The sequence below is a fragment of the Neomonachus schauinslandi genome, chromosome 7 (genome assembly GCF_002201575.2).
Source record: "Neomonachus schauinslandi chromosome 7, ASM220157v2, whole genome shotgun sequence".
NCBI classification, from domain to species: Eukaryota; Metazoa; Chordata; class Mammalia; order Carnivora; family Phocidae; genus Neomonachus; species Neomonachus schauinslandi.
Window position 1 is genome coordinate 128,379,656 of NC_058409.1, and position 17,413 is coordinate 128,397,068.

Here is a 17,413-nt window from a genome sequence, read left to right on the forward strand (position 1 = left end):
TGAATGATATATTTATTTAAAGATTGATTGATTTATTTATTTGTTTATTTGAGAGACAGAGAGAGTGAGTGGATGGGAAGGAGACAAGCAGACTCCCTGATGAATGGGGAGCCAGACTGGAGCTTGATCCCACACCCCTGAGATCATGACCTGAACCGAAATCAAGAGTTGGATGCTCAGCCGACTGAGCCACCCAGGAACCCCTTGAATGATATTTTTAAAATTATTACATATATGTTATTTTAAGCAATCATGTATTTCGTTTCTTGGATGTTGGACAGCTAATATTGGCAAGACCTATATTTAAAGATGTTATTTAGAGCTTCTTACATTATTGTGAGATTGGTCACTCTTTTTTTTATATTGTGGAATATAATGTATGGCAGTTAAACGTTATGTATATATATATGTCTGTTAATTTATCAACGTATTTAGAGAACGTTTTTACTCTTTATACACTATTTTAACATGATTCAACAACAAATATTTTATTTCTAAAAAATCAAATCACTTATAATTTCAGCCACATGAATTTAAATCTAAATATGATTAATTTGACTTTCTAAAGATATGCCAAAGCAAAAAGTTTCTTCCTATTAATTTATCAGAGTAATGTTTAAACATGGAGAAGGATTAGTTGAACAAGATAAATGATTTGAATTAATTTGTGACTCTGTTTATCAAAAGTCTGAGGTAAAAATAAAAAAAAAAAGAAATACCTCATACTTAAATCTATTAGTGGCATATTTTAATTCTATATAAACCCACAAAAATAAACCTTGAATCAAAGGGACATTTAGTAATTAAACACATTTCAGAAGTTATAAAATAATGTAAGATAGAAAAAGTCTGAATGTCCAAATAAATTGTTCTATAATTTTATAACTGAATATAATATAATTAAGTGATCTTAATTAATTAATTAATATATGAGAATGATTTATTAATGGCATTTTGTAAATTAGAAAGAATGTAAAAGCATGATGTCAATTTATACTTTTCTAATTTTGTTTAAAAATATGTGTGCATGTGTACGTGTGTATAAGCAAAGTAGATATAAATTCATATGAATTCTATGTAAAGTACATTAATTACCTTTTTATACATATCTGTACATACATACATACAACCTACATATATATGATATGTATAATATATTCATAATGTACATACACAACATAGAGTTATGGGGGTGAGGGAGAGAGCGAAAATATATGTTGAAATATTAACTATTATTAAATTTAATTTGTGCATCTGTCAGAAAATAATTTTGACATAATGTTACATCATCAATAAGGTGCAGTGAAAATAAAGTAAGAAAAGTTCCCTGGATAAAATGAATAAATACTATTTATGGTGTCAATGTCAATTGTAGTTTTATATAATTCAAATATTTGATCTACGTTTTATTCATTCACTATTCATATATGTATTCAGCACTAAACTCATTTGACTATTTGTCATAGCTACAGTTTAATAGTACAAGATGAACAAGAGGAGAAAGATGCATAAGAAATACAACAACGTTCATCAAATATATGAGTTAAAGGGTATATAATATGGGGGTGCCTGGGTGGCTCAGTCCATTAAGTGTCAGTCTTGATTTTGGCTCAGTTCATTACCTGAGGGTCAGGAGATCAAGCTCCACAATGGGCTCTGTGCTTGGCGGGGAGTCTGCCTGAGATTCTCTGTCTCCCTCTCCCTCTGCCCTCATCCCCCACCACTTGCTCTCTCTCCCTCTCAAACAAAAACAAAACAAAACAAGTAAAAAATGGTGGCAAGTATATATTTACATGTATATATTTTTTCCTGGAGATGCAATAGGCAGAAAATAAATAAATAAATAAATAAATAAATAAATAAATAAGTGGTTTTCTTGAAAGAAATTTTCAATAAACATTTCACAGAAATTGGTGGTGTAGTGGAAATGGCATTTATCAAAATCGTTCTGTACAAAGAATATTATCTCAGAGCTTCTTTTATCTTGCTTTCTTTTTGAAATGTAATCTTTAAATTTACATAGAGTGAAGTCAATTTTTTGTTTCCATTTTTATAATTTTGGTATGTTCTCTGATCCTATATTTTTGTAATTTTTCAGAATGTCTTATAAATGCAATTATGCAGCATATAACTTGATAATATTGGCATTTTTCACTCAACACAAGGATTTTGTGATTCATTCAAGTTGTTGCCTGTATTTGAGTCGATTATTTCTTATTGCTGAGTATCTTTCTGTTGTGTAAATATGCCATATTTTATATAATTAATTTACTCAACAGCAATAAATTCCCTACAGAACATTTGGGTTATTTCCATTGTTTGGCCATTATGAATAAAACTGTTATCAATATTTGTGTACACATTTTAGTGTGAACATGAGTTTTAATTTCTCTAGGGAGAATGCTTAGGGAGAGATTGCTGGTTATAAGGTAATGTATGTTTAACTTTACAAGGAATGGCCAAACTGTTTTTTCAAAGTGGTTGTACCATTTTGCATTCCTGCTGGAAATATAGGACAGTTCTAGTTGCTCCACATATTGGTCAAGATTTGGTATTGTCAGTTTATTTTTAATTTTATTCATTCTAATAGGTATATAATGATATCTTATTGCTTTCTTTTTTTCATTCACATCATGTTTTTATTTGTATTCAACCATAAGCAAAAGGTAGAATTAATACAACATTCGGAAACTCCAGATTGATCGTCTTTTCTTACACAGAGGAAGAGTGACCAGTTCAACAGGCACAGATTTAGGATTTTCTGACAACCTCTCACTCAGCCTTGCAGCTCATCTAAATGGCCGTATCTTTACCGCAAAACGATTTTCCCTATTGCTTTTTCTAGTATTGCTCTTTAAAGGAGCCAGAGCGTGACACTGACCCCTAATAACCAGTCCAAGGTGTATCATGTTAGGGGTTAGTGGACATACCAGCCTCTGGCTGTCTTGGTGAGAGACATGGCCTTGAAAACACGACCCAGGAGTGCCATCATGTACAATTCCAGAGGGGCTCACAAAGGCACGGGCAACGAATCTCTCTCTCTCCCCCTTTTTTTTTTTTTTTTTTGTAAATCTCCCTTAAAGATTCTTTGATGCTCTGCGCTATTGTTGTAGACCCGGTCTTTTAAACTGAATTCTTTCTTCCTTAAATTCTAGGTTGTTATATTTACAACTTGATGACCCCATCCTACTACCAAAATATCCCTCCCCCATGGAGTTTAAATTTGATCAAAACATAAACCAGGGTGTGACCCTCTAGAATTATAGAGGACAGGCAGAAGGAAAAGTCACCCTAAACCACGGATTGCTCAGGCCCCGCCTGTGAGAATGGGAATGGGGAAAGGAGAGAAATCTACATGCATCACTGAATTTCATCGAGATCTCCGGGAAGGTTTCTGTCTCCTAGTATTCCGTTACTTCTCAGGCGGCTGGTCATAGAGTTTGGGCACATAGCCCATTCCGCCTGGTAACACGTGCTGGCCACCGGGGGGCGCCGGAGCTGTACTTTTGCAGAAAGATGCCAATTTGAATTGACCACGGTGGTCTCCAGATCGGTTGCTGAGAATGGGCTCATCACACTTCAGTGATCCATTCTGCTCATAAACCATCCAGGCTGTCCCCTTGGGAGGCCCAGAGCCGACATAATCAGAGGATCGTGCCACTGCCGATGTCATCCCCCTTCATGCTGACCACCCGGAAATGGTGAGATTCCCTGTATTCCGTGTCCTTCCTGTGAGCATCCGGATCTGTCAAGACCAACGTGTAGAATTTACCTGAATCAAGGTCATCCCATGCAATACTGGTAGGCTGGTTCTTTTTTTTTTTTTTAAGATTTTATTTATTTGACAGAGGGAGACACAGAGAAGGAACACAAGCAGGGGGAGTGGGAGAGGGGGAAGCAGGCTTCCCGCAGAGCGGGGAGCCCAATGCGGGGCTAGATCCTAGGAGTTTGGGATCATGACCTGAGCCGAAGGCAGACGCTTAAGGACTGAGCCACCCAGGCGCCCTGGTGGGCCGGTTCTTAACCTGGGGGGTGTTAGCACTTTGCCCAGCTGGTTGACCTTCAGCCCAGTATATTTGACCTGCATTGGATGCTGCAGATGCTTGTCTGCTTGCTGTAGGATCAAAGGCCCAGGCAACGTGCTGAGGTCCCGCGGGAATCGCCCGCGCGAGTTGAGCAGACAGCTGGGAAGAGTCGCAGGAGGCAAGGGCACATGCCTGCAGCACCAACTCCCAGAGGGACCACTAATGGTGTCTTATTGTGTGTATGTTTTAAAGATTTCTTGATTTACTTGAGAGAGAGAGAGGGAGCAGGGGGAGGGGCAGAGGCAGAGGGAGAGAAAAACCCAAGCAGACTCCATGCAGAGAGCAGAGCCCCATGTTGGGGGCTCCATCCCTCTAGCCATGAAATCATGGCAGGAGAGGAAACCAAGAGTTGTCCGCTCGGCCGAATGTACCATCCAGGTGCCCCCTTATTGTGGTTTTAATTTAAATTTCTTTAATGGTAATGATAGTTGAGCATTTTTTCTTGTTTTCATTGCCATACGTCTTATTTGGTGAAGTATATGCTCAAGGATATTACTAATTTTAAAAATTGGATTGTATGTTTTCTTATTTGTGATCTTGACAGGCCTTTACATATTCTGTATACTTGTCCTTTGCCGGATATGCAGTTTTCTCTGAATATGTAGCTTATTTTTTCATTCTCTTGACAGTGTCTTTCATAGAGAAAAAATTTAGATTTTGATTAAATCCAGATTTTTTGTGTGTGCATTTTAACAATATGCCTTTGATGTCATGTCTAAAAATTCTTTGCCTAAGTCAACATCATGGAGATTTATGTGTGTGTTTTCTTCTAAATTTTTATTTTACATTTTATATTTAGAACTATAATCAATTTTCAGTGAATTTTTTATAAGGTGTGAAGTTTTAGTCAAGGTTTTTTTTTTTTTTAATTGTGTATTGATGTTCAATTGTCCCAGCAGCATTTGTTGAAGAAAGACCAGACTTTCTCTATTGAATGATGTCTGTAAATTTGTCAAAATTAATTATCCATAATTGTATAAATTTATTTCTAGACTCTATTTTGCTTTACTAATGTATTTGGGAATATCCTTGTCTATTTTTACAATAAATTCTGCCAGAATTTGATTAAAATTTTGCTAAATCTATGGATCAATTTGTGGAGAAGTTATAGCTTAATAATATTGAGCTTTCCAACCTGTGAACATGCTACGTCTCTCCAATTATTTATGATAAATTTTTATTACATTTTTTTCATTTTCAGTATACATATCATGTATGTTTTGCTTGGTTTACACTAAAGTATTTCATTTGATATATATGTTTTCGTTCTCTTTCTATATATATATAAATATTTCAATTTTAAATTATGTATTGTTAGCATATAGAATCATGATTGATTTTTGTGCAGTTTTCTTATGTCATGTGTCCTTGCTAATTTTATGAATTAAGTCTAGAAATTTCTTTTGAGAATTCCTTACAACTTTTAGAATAGTAGTTACAAGATATCTTATACTGAGCTGGTATAAGAGGAATTTTTTTTTTTTTTTGGTATAAGAGGTTTTACAATGTTTATTAAAGTTGAACATTCACATAACCTATGCATTATAATTCAACCTCTGTGTATATATTTCAAAGAAAAATTGCAAAAATGTAAAAAAATGCATGGGAGATACAGACTGAATTATTTATCCCAGTATAGTTTACAAAAACAGATACTAGGAACAGTCTAGATTTCAAAATTGCATTGTGTGCATATAATAAATTATTATACAACATGGAGCAACATCAGTGATGCTCATGAACACATGTTTATGAAAACAAAGCAATTGGTAGAAATTTATTCACAGGATGAAAACATATCAAACATATAGAACGTGTGATACTGTACCCTATGTTAATTAAGGACATATTTACTTACAGTAAAATTATGATGCCTGAAAATAAACCGTAAATTTAAGGTGACCACTTCTATGTATTAGAGAGAAGGTGAAAGCAGCATGAGAGTGTGGTACAAAGCAAGTAGTAGTTTATAATTTCTATAATGTATTATTTGATTATTATTTTTAGCTAGATAATAACTAATAGCTGTTCCTCACATCTTATATTGCATGTTAATGTGTGAAAAATAATTCTTAAAAAGTCATAAATAGTATGTTCATAGTTCCGGACTCCCATTAAGCATCTATTTAAAACTAAGCTAGAGCTCTTCATTTTCACAGATGTCAGACGGGACTTTCAGCAGTATTTCTACTTCTGCTCCTTCAGCATTGTCATTGCTTCATCAGTGAATAATAGCCAATGGAAAAAGATTCTCATCAATAAAAAAGTACAGAGAACACACATTTCTCTAACACAGAAACCCAAAATGCCGCCATTTAGCTTTTCCAGATTGGCCATATTTCAGGACAGATAACAGTAGTATTTATCAATTGTGGCTAAAAGTTTGGTTGACGTTGTTCTCCTGAACAGGAAAGAAGAAATGGTTTAAGAATTGATCAATGCATCACATAAAACACCATCAGTGACAGAGTATATAACTGTCAGTTGTCAATGATTAGCAAATTTATCGGGAAAAGACTTACTTTGATAAGAGGAAGAAAACAATAACATCTGAACCCACCAACGAAAGAGTTATGAGCACTTGTGAGGAAAAAGACGCATCAATGAACGTTTGGAAGGACACTGGACCATATAGTAACTTCTTTCTCAAAAACTGGGACTGATTGCTCTCAGTGAACTGAAGCCTATTGTATTACTTACAGCTGAGTGAATAAATGGTTTGTGATACATTATTCATAGAATCTAAATGACAGAGTATGATTTTTAAGAAAGATACAAAAATGTTAAAAACATATACTCAATATTCCATGGGAACTCAGGAAATTTAGGGAGGTTTTATAGTAGTGAATTTTGACTTTAAGAGTATGAATCTCCTAAATGGTGAAAGAGAGGGGCAATGAACTAGACTGAAAACATGAGACACATATATATCAATGTGGGAAAAACAACATGGAGAAATGTTACGTCAATGTGGTATAGAAGGTGTAGAAGTGGTTAGTTTTTCTTCTGGAAGATTAATCTAGTTCTTGTTAGAAAGCCTTTCAGGGTGTACAAAGAATTCCCCTGACCCTGTAGACAAGAAAAGAGAGACGGAAATGGATTAGCGATGGAAATGCAAGATTGAATATACACTTAAAATTAACTTTGAAAGTGGGAGTCAGGAGGCTAGTCACTAGACACAGGGAGAAAATAGAAAATCGATCCTGTGATTAGAAAGAAAAAGGGCAAGATTTTTATATTTATTGTTACAACTTAACTTTAGAAAGCTGTAATAGTGGCCTAGCGACACATGATGAAAACCTGAACAGAGGCAGGAGGAACGGGCTGCCGAGGAAGGCATACACTTGGAATGTAGGACACAATAGCCAATTATCCATCCCTTCCTTTTTTATTTAAGAAAAGAAGTTGAATAAAGAAAATGTTCATTCTTCATGTGTGGTCAAACTATGGTAGGTGCTATGAAAATAAACTCCAGCTCACAGAGATTGAACGGTAGGCCTACTACCGTTGGCCACAAATCGAGAAATCTCCACACTGATGTGCAGCAGTTAATTTGTCGTGGTGTTTCTGAAATTTTGTCGCAGAGCAAAATAGTTCTCACTTATTATCCATGGATTGTTTTAATTTCATTGTATCTGACAGGGATCACTTAATTGAGAAGGGCAAGTAAGCTATTTTCTCTCCCCTAAAACACATCTCCATCTGTCATAGCATCTAATATAGCACCACTAGGATCAGAGAGTTCAATCAATAGTTTACAATCACCGGTTAAACTATAAATACTCCTAGAGGGTATAAAACCTTAAACTATTTCAGTTTTAGCGGGAATCAGATTATCATATATTTTTGAACAATGATAATGAGGGTAGAAGGAACACTTGGAGACCCAAACATAAAATAAGCGAGGTATTAAAGACACACGGCCTGTTTGAAATTTTACTAGACCGCGACCCTGATCCTTCTATCTCTTGTCTTCAGTATGGTCTCTGCTTATATATATTTTGGCTTACTTAATGACATTCTCTCTGTGTGAGAGGGGAGGGAAATTATACAGTGTTATAATACAATTGCCTGAGTAAATAATCCCACCTGCAACCACTTAACCGACTAGCTTGAAAAGTGTCAGATCTGTGGGTATCTCTGATATCGTCCAGGTGCTTCTAAAAAAGTGTACATACCGAAACCAAAGTTACAATAACCACAGGCCCATCAATTTGTAGAGACTGCATTCATATAGACAGAGAGATAGATGCATGACAGAAATAACCATGGATGTAGATATTCTCATAAGATTGATCTATCATCTACAGACACACATTTATAGCAACAGGTAGTGCCAGATGGGGAACCAGAAACGTTCTTTTCCCTTGCCACTTCTATCTATTGTTCCTTGTGCTTATATTTTCAGTCAACGATACTGTAGAGTGAAGGGGTTAAGTAATTTCCCCTAGATTAAAAGTCTCTTGAGTAATGGATAGAATGAAAACTTAAATCTAAGCATCTTGACTCCAAAAATATAATGTCAATCTCTGGACTATAAAAGAGGAAACATTTTGTGGGAAGTCAAATAACGTGCCATTTATTACAAGAGATTTCTAAGTTCGTACAGTGAAGGGAATCCTTACACTTTTACTGAGCATTTGTATTTAAAAAGACCCATATAGGTAAATAGTAAGTGAACATGACATTAGAATGAGAGGAAGTGGTTTTCTGTGAAAGGACTCACACACAGATAGTAACATGTTGTAAGGGAAAAAATAAAGTCAACTCAAAACTGTCTCTTCCTTTGTCCTTTTTTTTTTTTGATGTTTAAAACTATGGCACAGACATAAGACAGGAGCTGGATAAAAGCATGTTGACAGGCCCTCCTCAAGCTCAGCAAGTACATTTGGAATAGAAAACATGTAAGTAAAATTAAATTTTTACACCTCTGCTATGCTTAAGGCAGTTTTATAGCAGATCTTTTTATTTTTACAATTTTATTCATATTTGGTTTTTATGAAACTATATTATTCCCACCTTTCTTTTAGCTTTCTATGCCCGAGTTCGGTCAATCATGAATTTTTGTTGATATATTTAGAATCAATTTCTTTCCCTTCAAACTCACTTGCTTCAACCATCTTGCTTAAGCCTCTTAACTTACCTTGATCACTGTAATAGCCTATTAATTGGCTTTATTAGAAACCAGTAGCGAGATTGCTGGATTGTAAGGTAGTCTTAGTTTTAATTTTTTGAGGAACCTCCATACTATTTTCCAGAGTGTCTGCACCAGTTTGCACTTCCACCAACAGTGCAAGAGGGTTCCTATTTCTCTACATCATGACCAACACCTGTTGTTTCCTGAGTTGTTAATTTTAGCCATTCTGACAGGTGTGAAGTGTATTTCATTGTGGTTTTGACTTGTATTTCCCTGATGACGAGTGATGAGCATCTTTCATGTGTCTGTTAGCCATCTGGATGTCTTCTTTGGAAAAGTGTCTATTCATGTCTTCTGCCCATTTCTCAATTGGATTATTTGTATTTTTGGGTATTGAGTTTGATAAGCTCCTTATAGATTTTGGATACTAACCCTCTATCCTGGAAGTAAACCATAAGAGACTCTTAACTATAGAGAACAGACTGTTGGTTGCTGGAAGGGAGAAGAGTGGGGGGGATGGGCTGAATGGATGATGGGCATTAAGGAGAGCACCAGCTGGAACGAGCACTAGGTGTTGTATGTGGGGTGATGATTCATTGGATTCTGCTCCTGAAACCAGTACTGCACTGTATGTTAACTAACTTGAATTTAAATAAATTAAAAAAAGGAACTAGTGACTCCCTAAACTTAATCCATGGTTTCTCTACCTCTGCAGTATTGACATTTTAGATGACATGATTTCTTGTTGTGATTGTGGGTGTATGTCCTGTGCACTGTAGGAAGTTTAGTAGCATCTGCGGCCTCTACTGATGAGATGTCAGCAACTCCCCTCTCTCCTGAGTTCTGACAAACACAAATGTCTCCAGACATTGCCAAATGTCCCCTGGGGAGCAGCATTGCCCCCAGTGAGAAATACCTTCCTGATCCAATATCCACATTGCAACTGAGAATACCTTTAAGAATGCTGAGTTGATTATATTTCTTCCTAAAGGTTTCCTATATTTTTCAATTAAATTTCCAAATCTGTGACCCTGAAATAAAAAGCTTTTCAAGACTTTATGTATCTCTTCAGCCATATCTCTCTTTACAGCTTATCCTACCCTCCATTTACATCTTGCTGCAAAGCAAAGCAGTCTGCTTAAAGCTCCCAGTAGTCCTTTTGACTTCTTCCCTCAAGGCTTTTTTTTTTTTTTTTTAAGATTTTATTTATTTATTTGACAGAGGCACAGCGAGAGAGGGAACACAAGTGGGGGGGAGGGAGAAGCAGTCTGCCCGGCTGAGCGGGGAGCCTGATGCCAGGCTCGATCCCAGGACTCTGGGATCATGACCTGAGCTGAAGGCGGAAGCTTAACGACTGAGCCACCCAGGCACCCCTACCCTCAATACTTTTTTTTTCTTTTTTTTTTTTTTAAGATTTATTTATTTATTTGAGAGAGCGAGAATGAGAGAGAGAGAGAGTACATGAGAGGGGGGAGAGTTAGAGGGAGAAGCAGGCTCCTTGCTGAGCAGGGAGCCCGATGCGGGACTCGATCCAGGGACTCCAGGATCATGACCTGAGTCGAAGGCAGTCGCTCAACCAACTGAGCCATCCAGGCGCCCTGTACCCTCAATGCTTTTTATCTTGCTACTCCCTCTCCAGAAACTTACTTACCTACAACCCTTTCTGTTTTTCAAGTTTTTGTTTTATTTTATGAGACTTGAACTTTGTGTTTTACAACGGGTTATTAGGGATTTTCAGGGCTTTGCTGTGTAATGTTGATGGCACATATACAAGTATGATGATACATAGGAACAAGCTTGAAAGACCATTGCAATAAAATAATGATAGCAATTGAAAAAAGTTCCCAAGTAATGCCCAAGGCTAAAGACTAATAGAATCATCAATTAATTGATGGTTTTTCCATCCCAAGGGTCTTAATTTCCAACACTTGCTTGAGGAAATTGTTGTGTTTCCCTAATATCTCTTCCACTTCTGTTGGAAATGTGATAACTTCCATTTTTTAGATGTTCTCAAAATTAAGTAAATATAAAAACATAATGGCAGAGAATATAAAGAGTACAATTTAACATAACTCCTTGCCAGGTTGAAATACACACATACTTAATTTTAACAAGAAATGCAATAGTTCATATATTTATTTTTTAAATATTACATAAACTTGAATGTGTTGTATGTATATATGTATATATATATATAATCATGTTGCATACATACATGCAACAAAACATGCACATATACATATATACATGTGAGTATGTGTAGAAAATTATGTAGGATATATATATATAAAATATATATTCTATATGTGTATATATAAAACTTACATATGCTTTTCTGTTAAAAGAATATTAAATATCTGCCTGAATATTTAAGGTATTATTTAACCATAGATAAAAAAACATTTAATTTCCACATAGTTTCCCATTAATCCTATGAAATTTAATTAGAGAATCTTTAATTTTAATTAGCACAAAAAGCTTTTGTTTTCACTATACATCACACTTGTTTCTATTGTATTTTTCTTTCCCTCTGAATATTCCATTGACATTTCAATAAAGTATATCTCTTTATTTTCTGGGTCCATTAGTAAAGTATCTAATAATATTTTCAAAATTTTATAAATGATTCTCAATAGATATATTACTGTTCTTCCAGTTTTATGTATCTTTTGACAAAGAGCCCTTATCATATCACTCTAGAAAAACTGATTTTCCAGAATGTACTGGAGTGCTGAATCTACATATAAATCAAGTTCAGAAATCCATCATTATTTTGCCTTCTGAGAGAAGATGAAAATTCTTCCTAATTCAACATTATTACTTTGGTATATTTGGAGACTCTTGCCTTAAGAGCTGTATAGTTTTGAATAGGACCTTGATTTTAAGAGACACCTATGAAACATTGGATGGATAGTATATTAATTTAGAAGAATATGTTAATCTCGTAACTCCAATTAAGTTTGAGTGATATCCCCAGGCTCATTCTAAACAAAGGAAACAAATGAAATAATTAAAGAAAAAACTTGGATAAATTGAGAGACAGAGGACTTCTCTGGGCATCAGCCTTAGAGTCATAAGGAAGTATTTGGGGCAGTTAAAAAAAAAAAAAAAAGAAAAGAAAAGGAAAGAAAGAAGGCTGAGGATTGAGAGAAGTACAGAAAGAAAAGAAAAAAAATAACAATTATATAGTAATTTGCAACAGATTCAGTACCTACTACCTAAATTTGTCATGAAATCTGGGCTTCCTGACTGTAAAGCTTGTATTTAGACTCTGATGCAAAATGGGCATTTTGAAATATCTAGTGCAAAAGTTATAAAATATATCCTTGAATTAAACATACCAGAAACTTCACCTGTAACTATTTTTGCTATTCTTTTCACTTCCACTCTCAGATATTGTCACCCTCTCACAGACTACATTGTATTTTATTATCTATTCTTTCTCTGTAGTGGATAATTCTCCAAAACATGACTTAGTATTGTTCATTTTAATACACGCACACATACACAATGTTTTATTTTTCCTGACTCCTATCACTTATAACCCCTATGTAAAACCTTTTTCTGATTGATCTTCTTTATCCCAGAATAAAGTCTAAGATCCTCATCAGAACTCAGAACGAATCTGAGTTTGTGTCTTGCCTACTTTGGATCTCATCTCATTCTTCCACTCATTCACCAAGAGCTAATATCCACTGTTTGCCTTAAAATTCTGGAATCAGGAAGTTAGGAAAAAATGTCCACATTATTGCCGAGGGTGGAATGACTTTCATTTTACTCCATTTTCATCCAATTATCTAAGCCTAGAAAGATTTGGAATCTTTTTTTTTTTATCTTCCAGTTCCTCATTACAATTTTAACTTTTAAGCAGAATCAACCCCATGAAAAATAATTGTGTTAGTAAGATTTTAACTAGAACTGAACTATTTCAAGTTTGCCAAAATTCAGAGAATGTCTATGATTTTAAGAGAAGAAAAACTAAGCAATAATATTTCTCTATAAATTCCACTTAAGGAAATAAAGCCTGATGATGATGATGATGATGATGATGATGATGATGATATTTATATTCTGCCTTTTCCAGTTTTGAGTAACAATTTATGAGGAACAAAATATGTCTATGAATAAAATATTTACATGCCAAAGACAGTGAAGTTCCTGATATTTGGGGGATCTAAAGTTTCTATTAATGATTGGATCTTGATAATAACTGGTTCAGCCTTTAACCAACTGAGCTACTCAGGTGCCCCTGGTTCAGCCTTTAGATATCTATAGTAAATGTAACCCCTGGGCAAGAGCATTTTAAGAAAGAGAAAAATTCTTCTCCTAATTAGAGGCTAGCCCACACAATCCTGTACGACTATGTTATACTGCTGGATGGGTAGATTTAATTGTAAGATTGATAATCTTGAACCTAAGTGTCTCTTTTAGCCCTGACTCAGACAGTTTTTAGCTATGTCTTGTGACTTTGGGCATCATCTCTCCAGTCTTCTGATGTTTTATCCAAAAACTAGAAAAATAATGTATGTCTTAAGTCTCTTAATTGCTTAATAGTAAGATCAAAGCATCATCAAATTTACCAAGTAGTATAGGGCTTTATAAAAGTAAATAATTTTATTTTAGTGACAGTGTATGAGTGAGCGGTGTTCTTTGTTCTTACAGGTTCAACAATATTTGACTATGTAGCAGGCACTGTTCTTGGCTCAGAGGGATGATGATAATTTCAGATATTTTCTGGACTTTTGGTGTGGAGACTGGTGAGTGTATATATATTGAAATACTTTCCCTTGTCTTTATTATCAGATCAAAGACAAACAATGAAAAGATTTACTGGGGATCAAGAACCCTTGATGGTTTGGGTAGATGTGGTTTTCAATGTCTCTCTTGAAGGTCAGGGGAGTCCTCAATTTCAGGGCTTTATTCCATTCCAAGCTGGTGTGAAGTCCACATGTGCATTTCAATTTTACCCTATAGCTATAAATGAATAACTTTCTGTTTTATAGTTACAAAACCAAATTCTGAGTTTCATGTTGACACAGCTAGCCAGGACATAGTCTAATATGTAGTGAAGAAAGCAGAAAAGCATGAAATTACACTCTTTAATATAAAAAATCGAATGTTATGATACTCCTTTTTCTCTTCCAAGTTTGCCAATAGCACTGTAATAGAATCAATTCATCAAGCCAAAGACTTACCACATCATTATCAATTCCTTTATTACATTCTTCTATGTAATCCATTCTCAAATGCTGCTGGATATCATATGAATCCATTGAATTTACTCTTTCTGCAATGTCATCATTCCTGCCGCCCAAACCACCGTCTCTCATTAGATGAGACTAACATTATCCTAACAGTCTATCTACATGTTTTCTTGCATCTATACAATTCATTATCTATTAATAGCCAGAATCCTTAAACATGAAGAGTCCCATGGACTTTCTTCACAGGGACTCAACCATAACTGGTGAAAATATAAAAGTCAAGCAAATAAAAAAGCATTTAAGAGAAACCATTACAAAAAACTTTAAAGGAAATATTATTGATATACAAAGAGAAAATACAGAATCAATTCATGTAAAATGCTCACTCCAACCAGAGAAGGGAAAATGACAGGACAATTAAAAAAAGAAAAAGAAAAGAAACAAAGAACAAGTACAATTTTAGAAAGGAGTTACAAAGGTGGTAGAGATTAATCCAAGTATATGAATAATCACTTTAAAAATAAATGATTGCTGAGAGCTTCCTAAATTATTCCATGGTATTGCCGCTTTGGCATCCATTTTGTTTGGCTAAGAAGCCTGACTAATTCCTTTAACTTGCACTAGCCTCCTCCTGTATGTATATGCCTAAATAATAGCCCAGAGAGTCACAAACAAGTGTAACTTCCTGCTATGGCTTCCCCAACTGCCCTTGTGATAAACATCTTCCCTTGTCTTCCAGGGGCTCCCCTTTGTAACCCATTAGATTAAGACCCCACATAATTTACCAAACCTCCACTCTTTTGGACTGAATTGACCCATCTGGCCTTAGTCCAAGAATCCTAAAGCACTTCACCCACAAAAGCTAATAAAGACATGTACCCAGTTCCTATCACTTTCTCTATCTCTACTCTATCTCTACTCTGCCTTGACCTCACAGAAGGAGTAAAATCAAATGTATATATTTGCTCTGTTTCTCTGGACAACACAGATTAACACATCCTTGCATAGACATGGGTTGGTAATCACACAGGTATTTCTTTGCTCTTTTAGATGAGAGTATTTAAAATAGCACTATTCCAGTAGAAATGAGCACATCTAGCATTCTGATATTGTTATCTGATATAATTCAATTCCGAAAATAACACTTACCGGGCTTCCAAGTCCATTATTTGTTTTGTTTTCTTTAGTTATTATGGGCTTCATTTTTGGAATCATTTATAAATATATTGTTACCCTATGTCTTAATTTACAACTTGAAAGATAATAACAGGTAGAGATGTATTTTACTGGGAATGAGAAAAAAGTGCTTGTTTCCAGAATACGGCAACATGGATCCTTCTCTAGTGAGGAAGGATTTACAGAGCTAGGATAATAGGCTTTTATGAGGCCAAAAGTGTGGGAGTAAAATAAAAGTAAAACCATGCTTGATACAAAGTCTGAACTGGTTTTGTTTGGAATGTCCCAGAAAAATCTCCTAGTTCCAGAAGTTCTGAGCACACTATAAAGAAGAATACAGTTCCTTGTTAACAGAAAATTCATGTAGTTCACTTAACATGTTCGTCATCCTACTCCCATGAAACACTATATATGCAGAGAAAACATCTTACATTATATTCTGCTTTATGTCTATTTTTTTGTCCTTTTGAAAAAAAATGTATCTGGTTAGTGTATCTGATATTTCACTATGGGTTTGGGTATCATAATGTGGCAATAGTATTTCTGAATCTTATTCATAAGATTTATAAGGAACATATATTACAGTATAGTCCAACTATATTTAGATCTTTTAATCATACAACTTCATTAAACAAAAAGATAATAGCAATTTATATGAGGTTATAAGAATCATGGAAAATCGACACATCAAACATTTAGTGAGTACTAAATTTTCTAATTAACAATTTTATTAATTTGAAAAAAAGAATTTTCATTATTTTTAATGAACAAACTATATAGTAAAAGTATAACATTTGTATTCATAGTAATTAATACAAAGCTTTTCATTTAAAAATATTATGACAAAAGAATATGAATTTTTACTATTGTTAATTACCAATTGTTAGGTTTTTTACAAGAACTTTATTCCTTAAAATGGTGGGTAAACTATAAAGTAGAATTAAGTTAGGAAATCTTGTAGCTGTGATTGCTTAAAAACTACAATTATTTCTTTTTTTTTGAAAAGTTAATTTTGAGAAATGTCAGTGGATAAGAACCCCTCTTGCCAAGTGGCAGACCCATCTGAATTCTTCTTGGGTATAGATTTTCAATGCTACAACTGGATACAAAGGGAAAAATAATGAATCCTACATATGTGCATTTCGATGTTCCCTAAGAGATGGAGAATTTAATTATCCTGATCTAATTATGCCCAAATCTAGTTTGTCTGATTTGATTACAACAGAATCTAAGTTTTGTGTAAGGTTACTGCTGAATCGGGACTACTCTAATTTCTGCCAAATCTAGTTTACTTGCTCTTTTCATGACCAAAATTATCCAGCTTATAGCTACAGCAAAATTAACATTTATCTGCATAATTTTTCTATCCCAAAAGGAAGAAAATATAATTTAAAAACTTAAAGGGATAACTGTAATAAGCAGAAATTGTACTGGATTTATGGAGGGCAAAATAAGAATTTGCATTTTTCATAGATATGGAAAGAGTATTAGCTATTTTAAATGTAACTAACTTCCTAATAACACTATGTACATTTACATCATTCATAGACCCAGAGAGCCTCCCCATTTGGAGGAAAGTTTATTGTTATTAGAAACAAGTGATGGTATATTGGGAAACATAAACACAATGATTTGCAAAGCAGGCTTAATTTCTCCAGATCCTTAGAATTTATTATTAGCCTGGGGACATAGAAGCACATTTAGTGGTCTCACAGCTTCTTGAGCTGCTGTCTGCTTTCCCTTGGGAGAAAGTAAAAGCAGGGCAAAGCATCTCCAGATTGTAAATTTTCTCAAGGAAACAATTGCTGCAG

At 34.7% G+C, this 17,413-nt stretch overlaps 1 pseudogene; it reads right to left on the minus strand.

Annotated features, from left to right (window-relative positions):
* Positions 1–3,412: 3,412 nt before the first annotated feature.
* Positions 3,413–14,552, minus strand: LOC110584918 (annotated as a pseudogene).
* Positions 14,553–17,413: the final 2,861 nt, after the last annotated feature.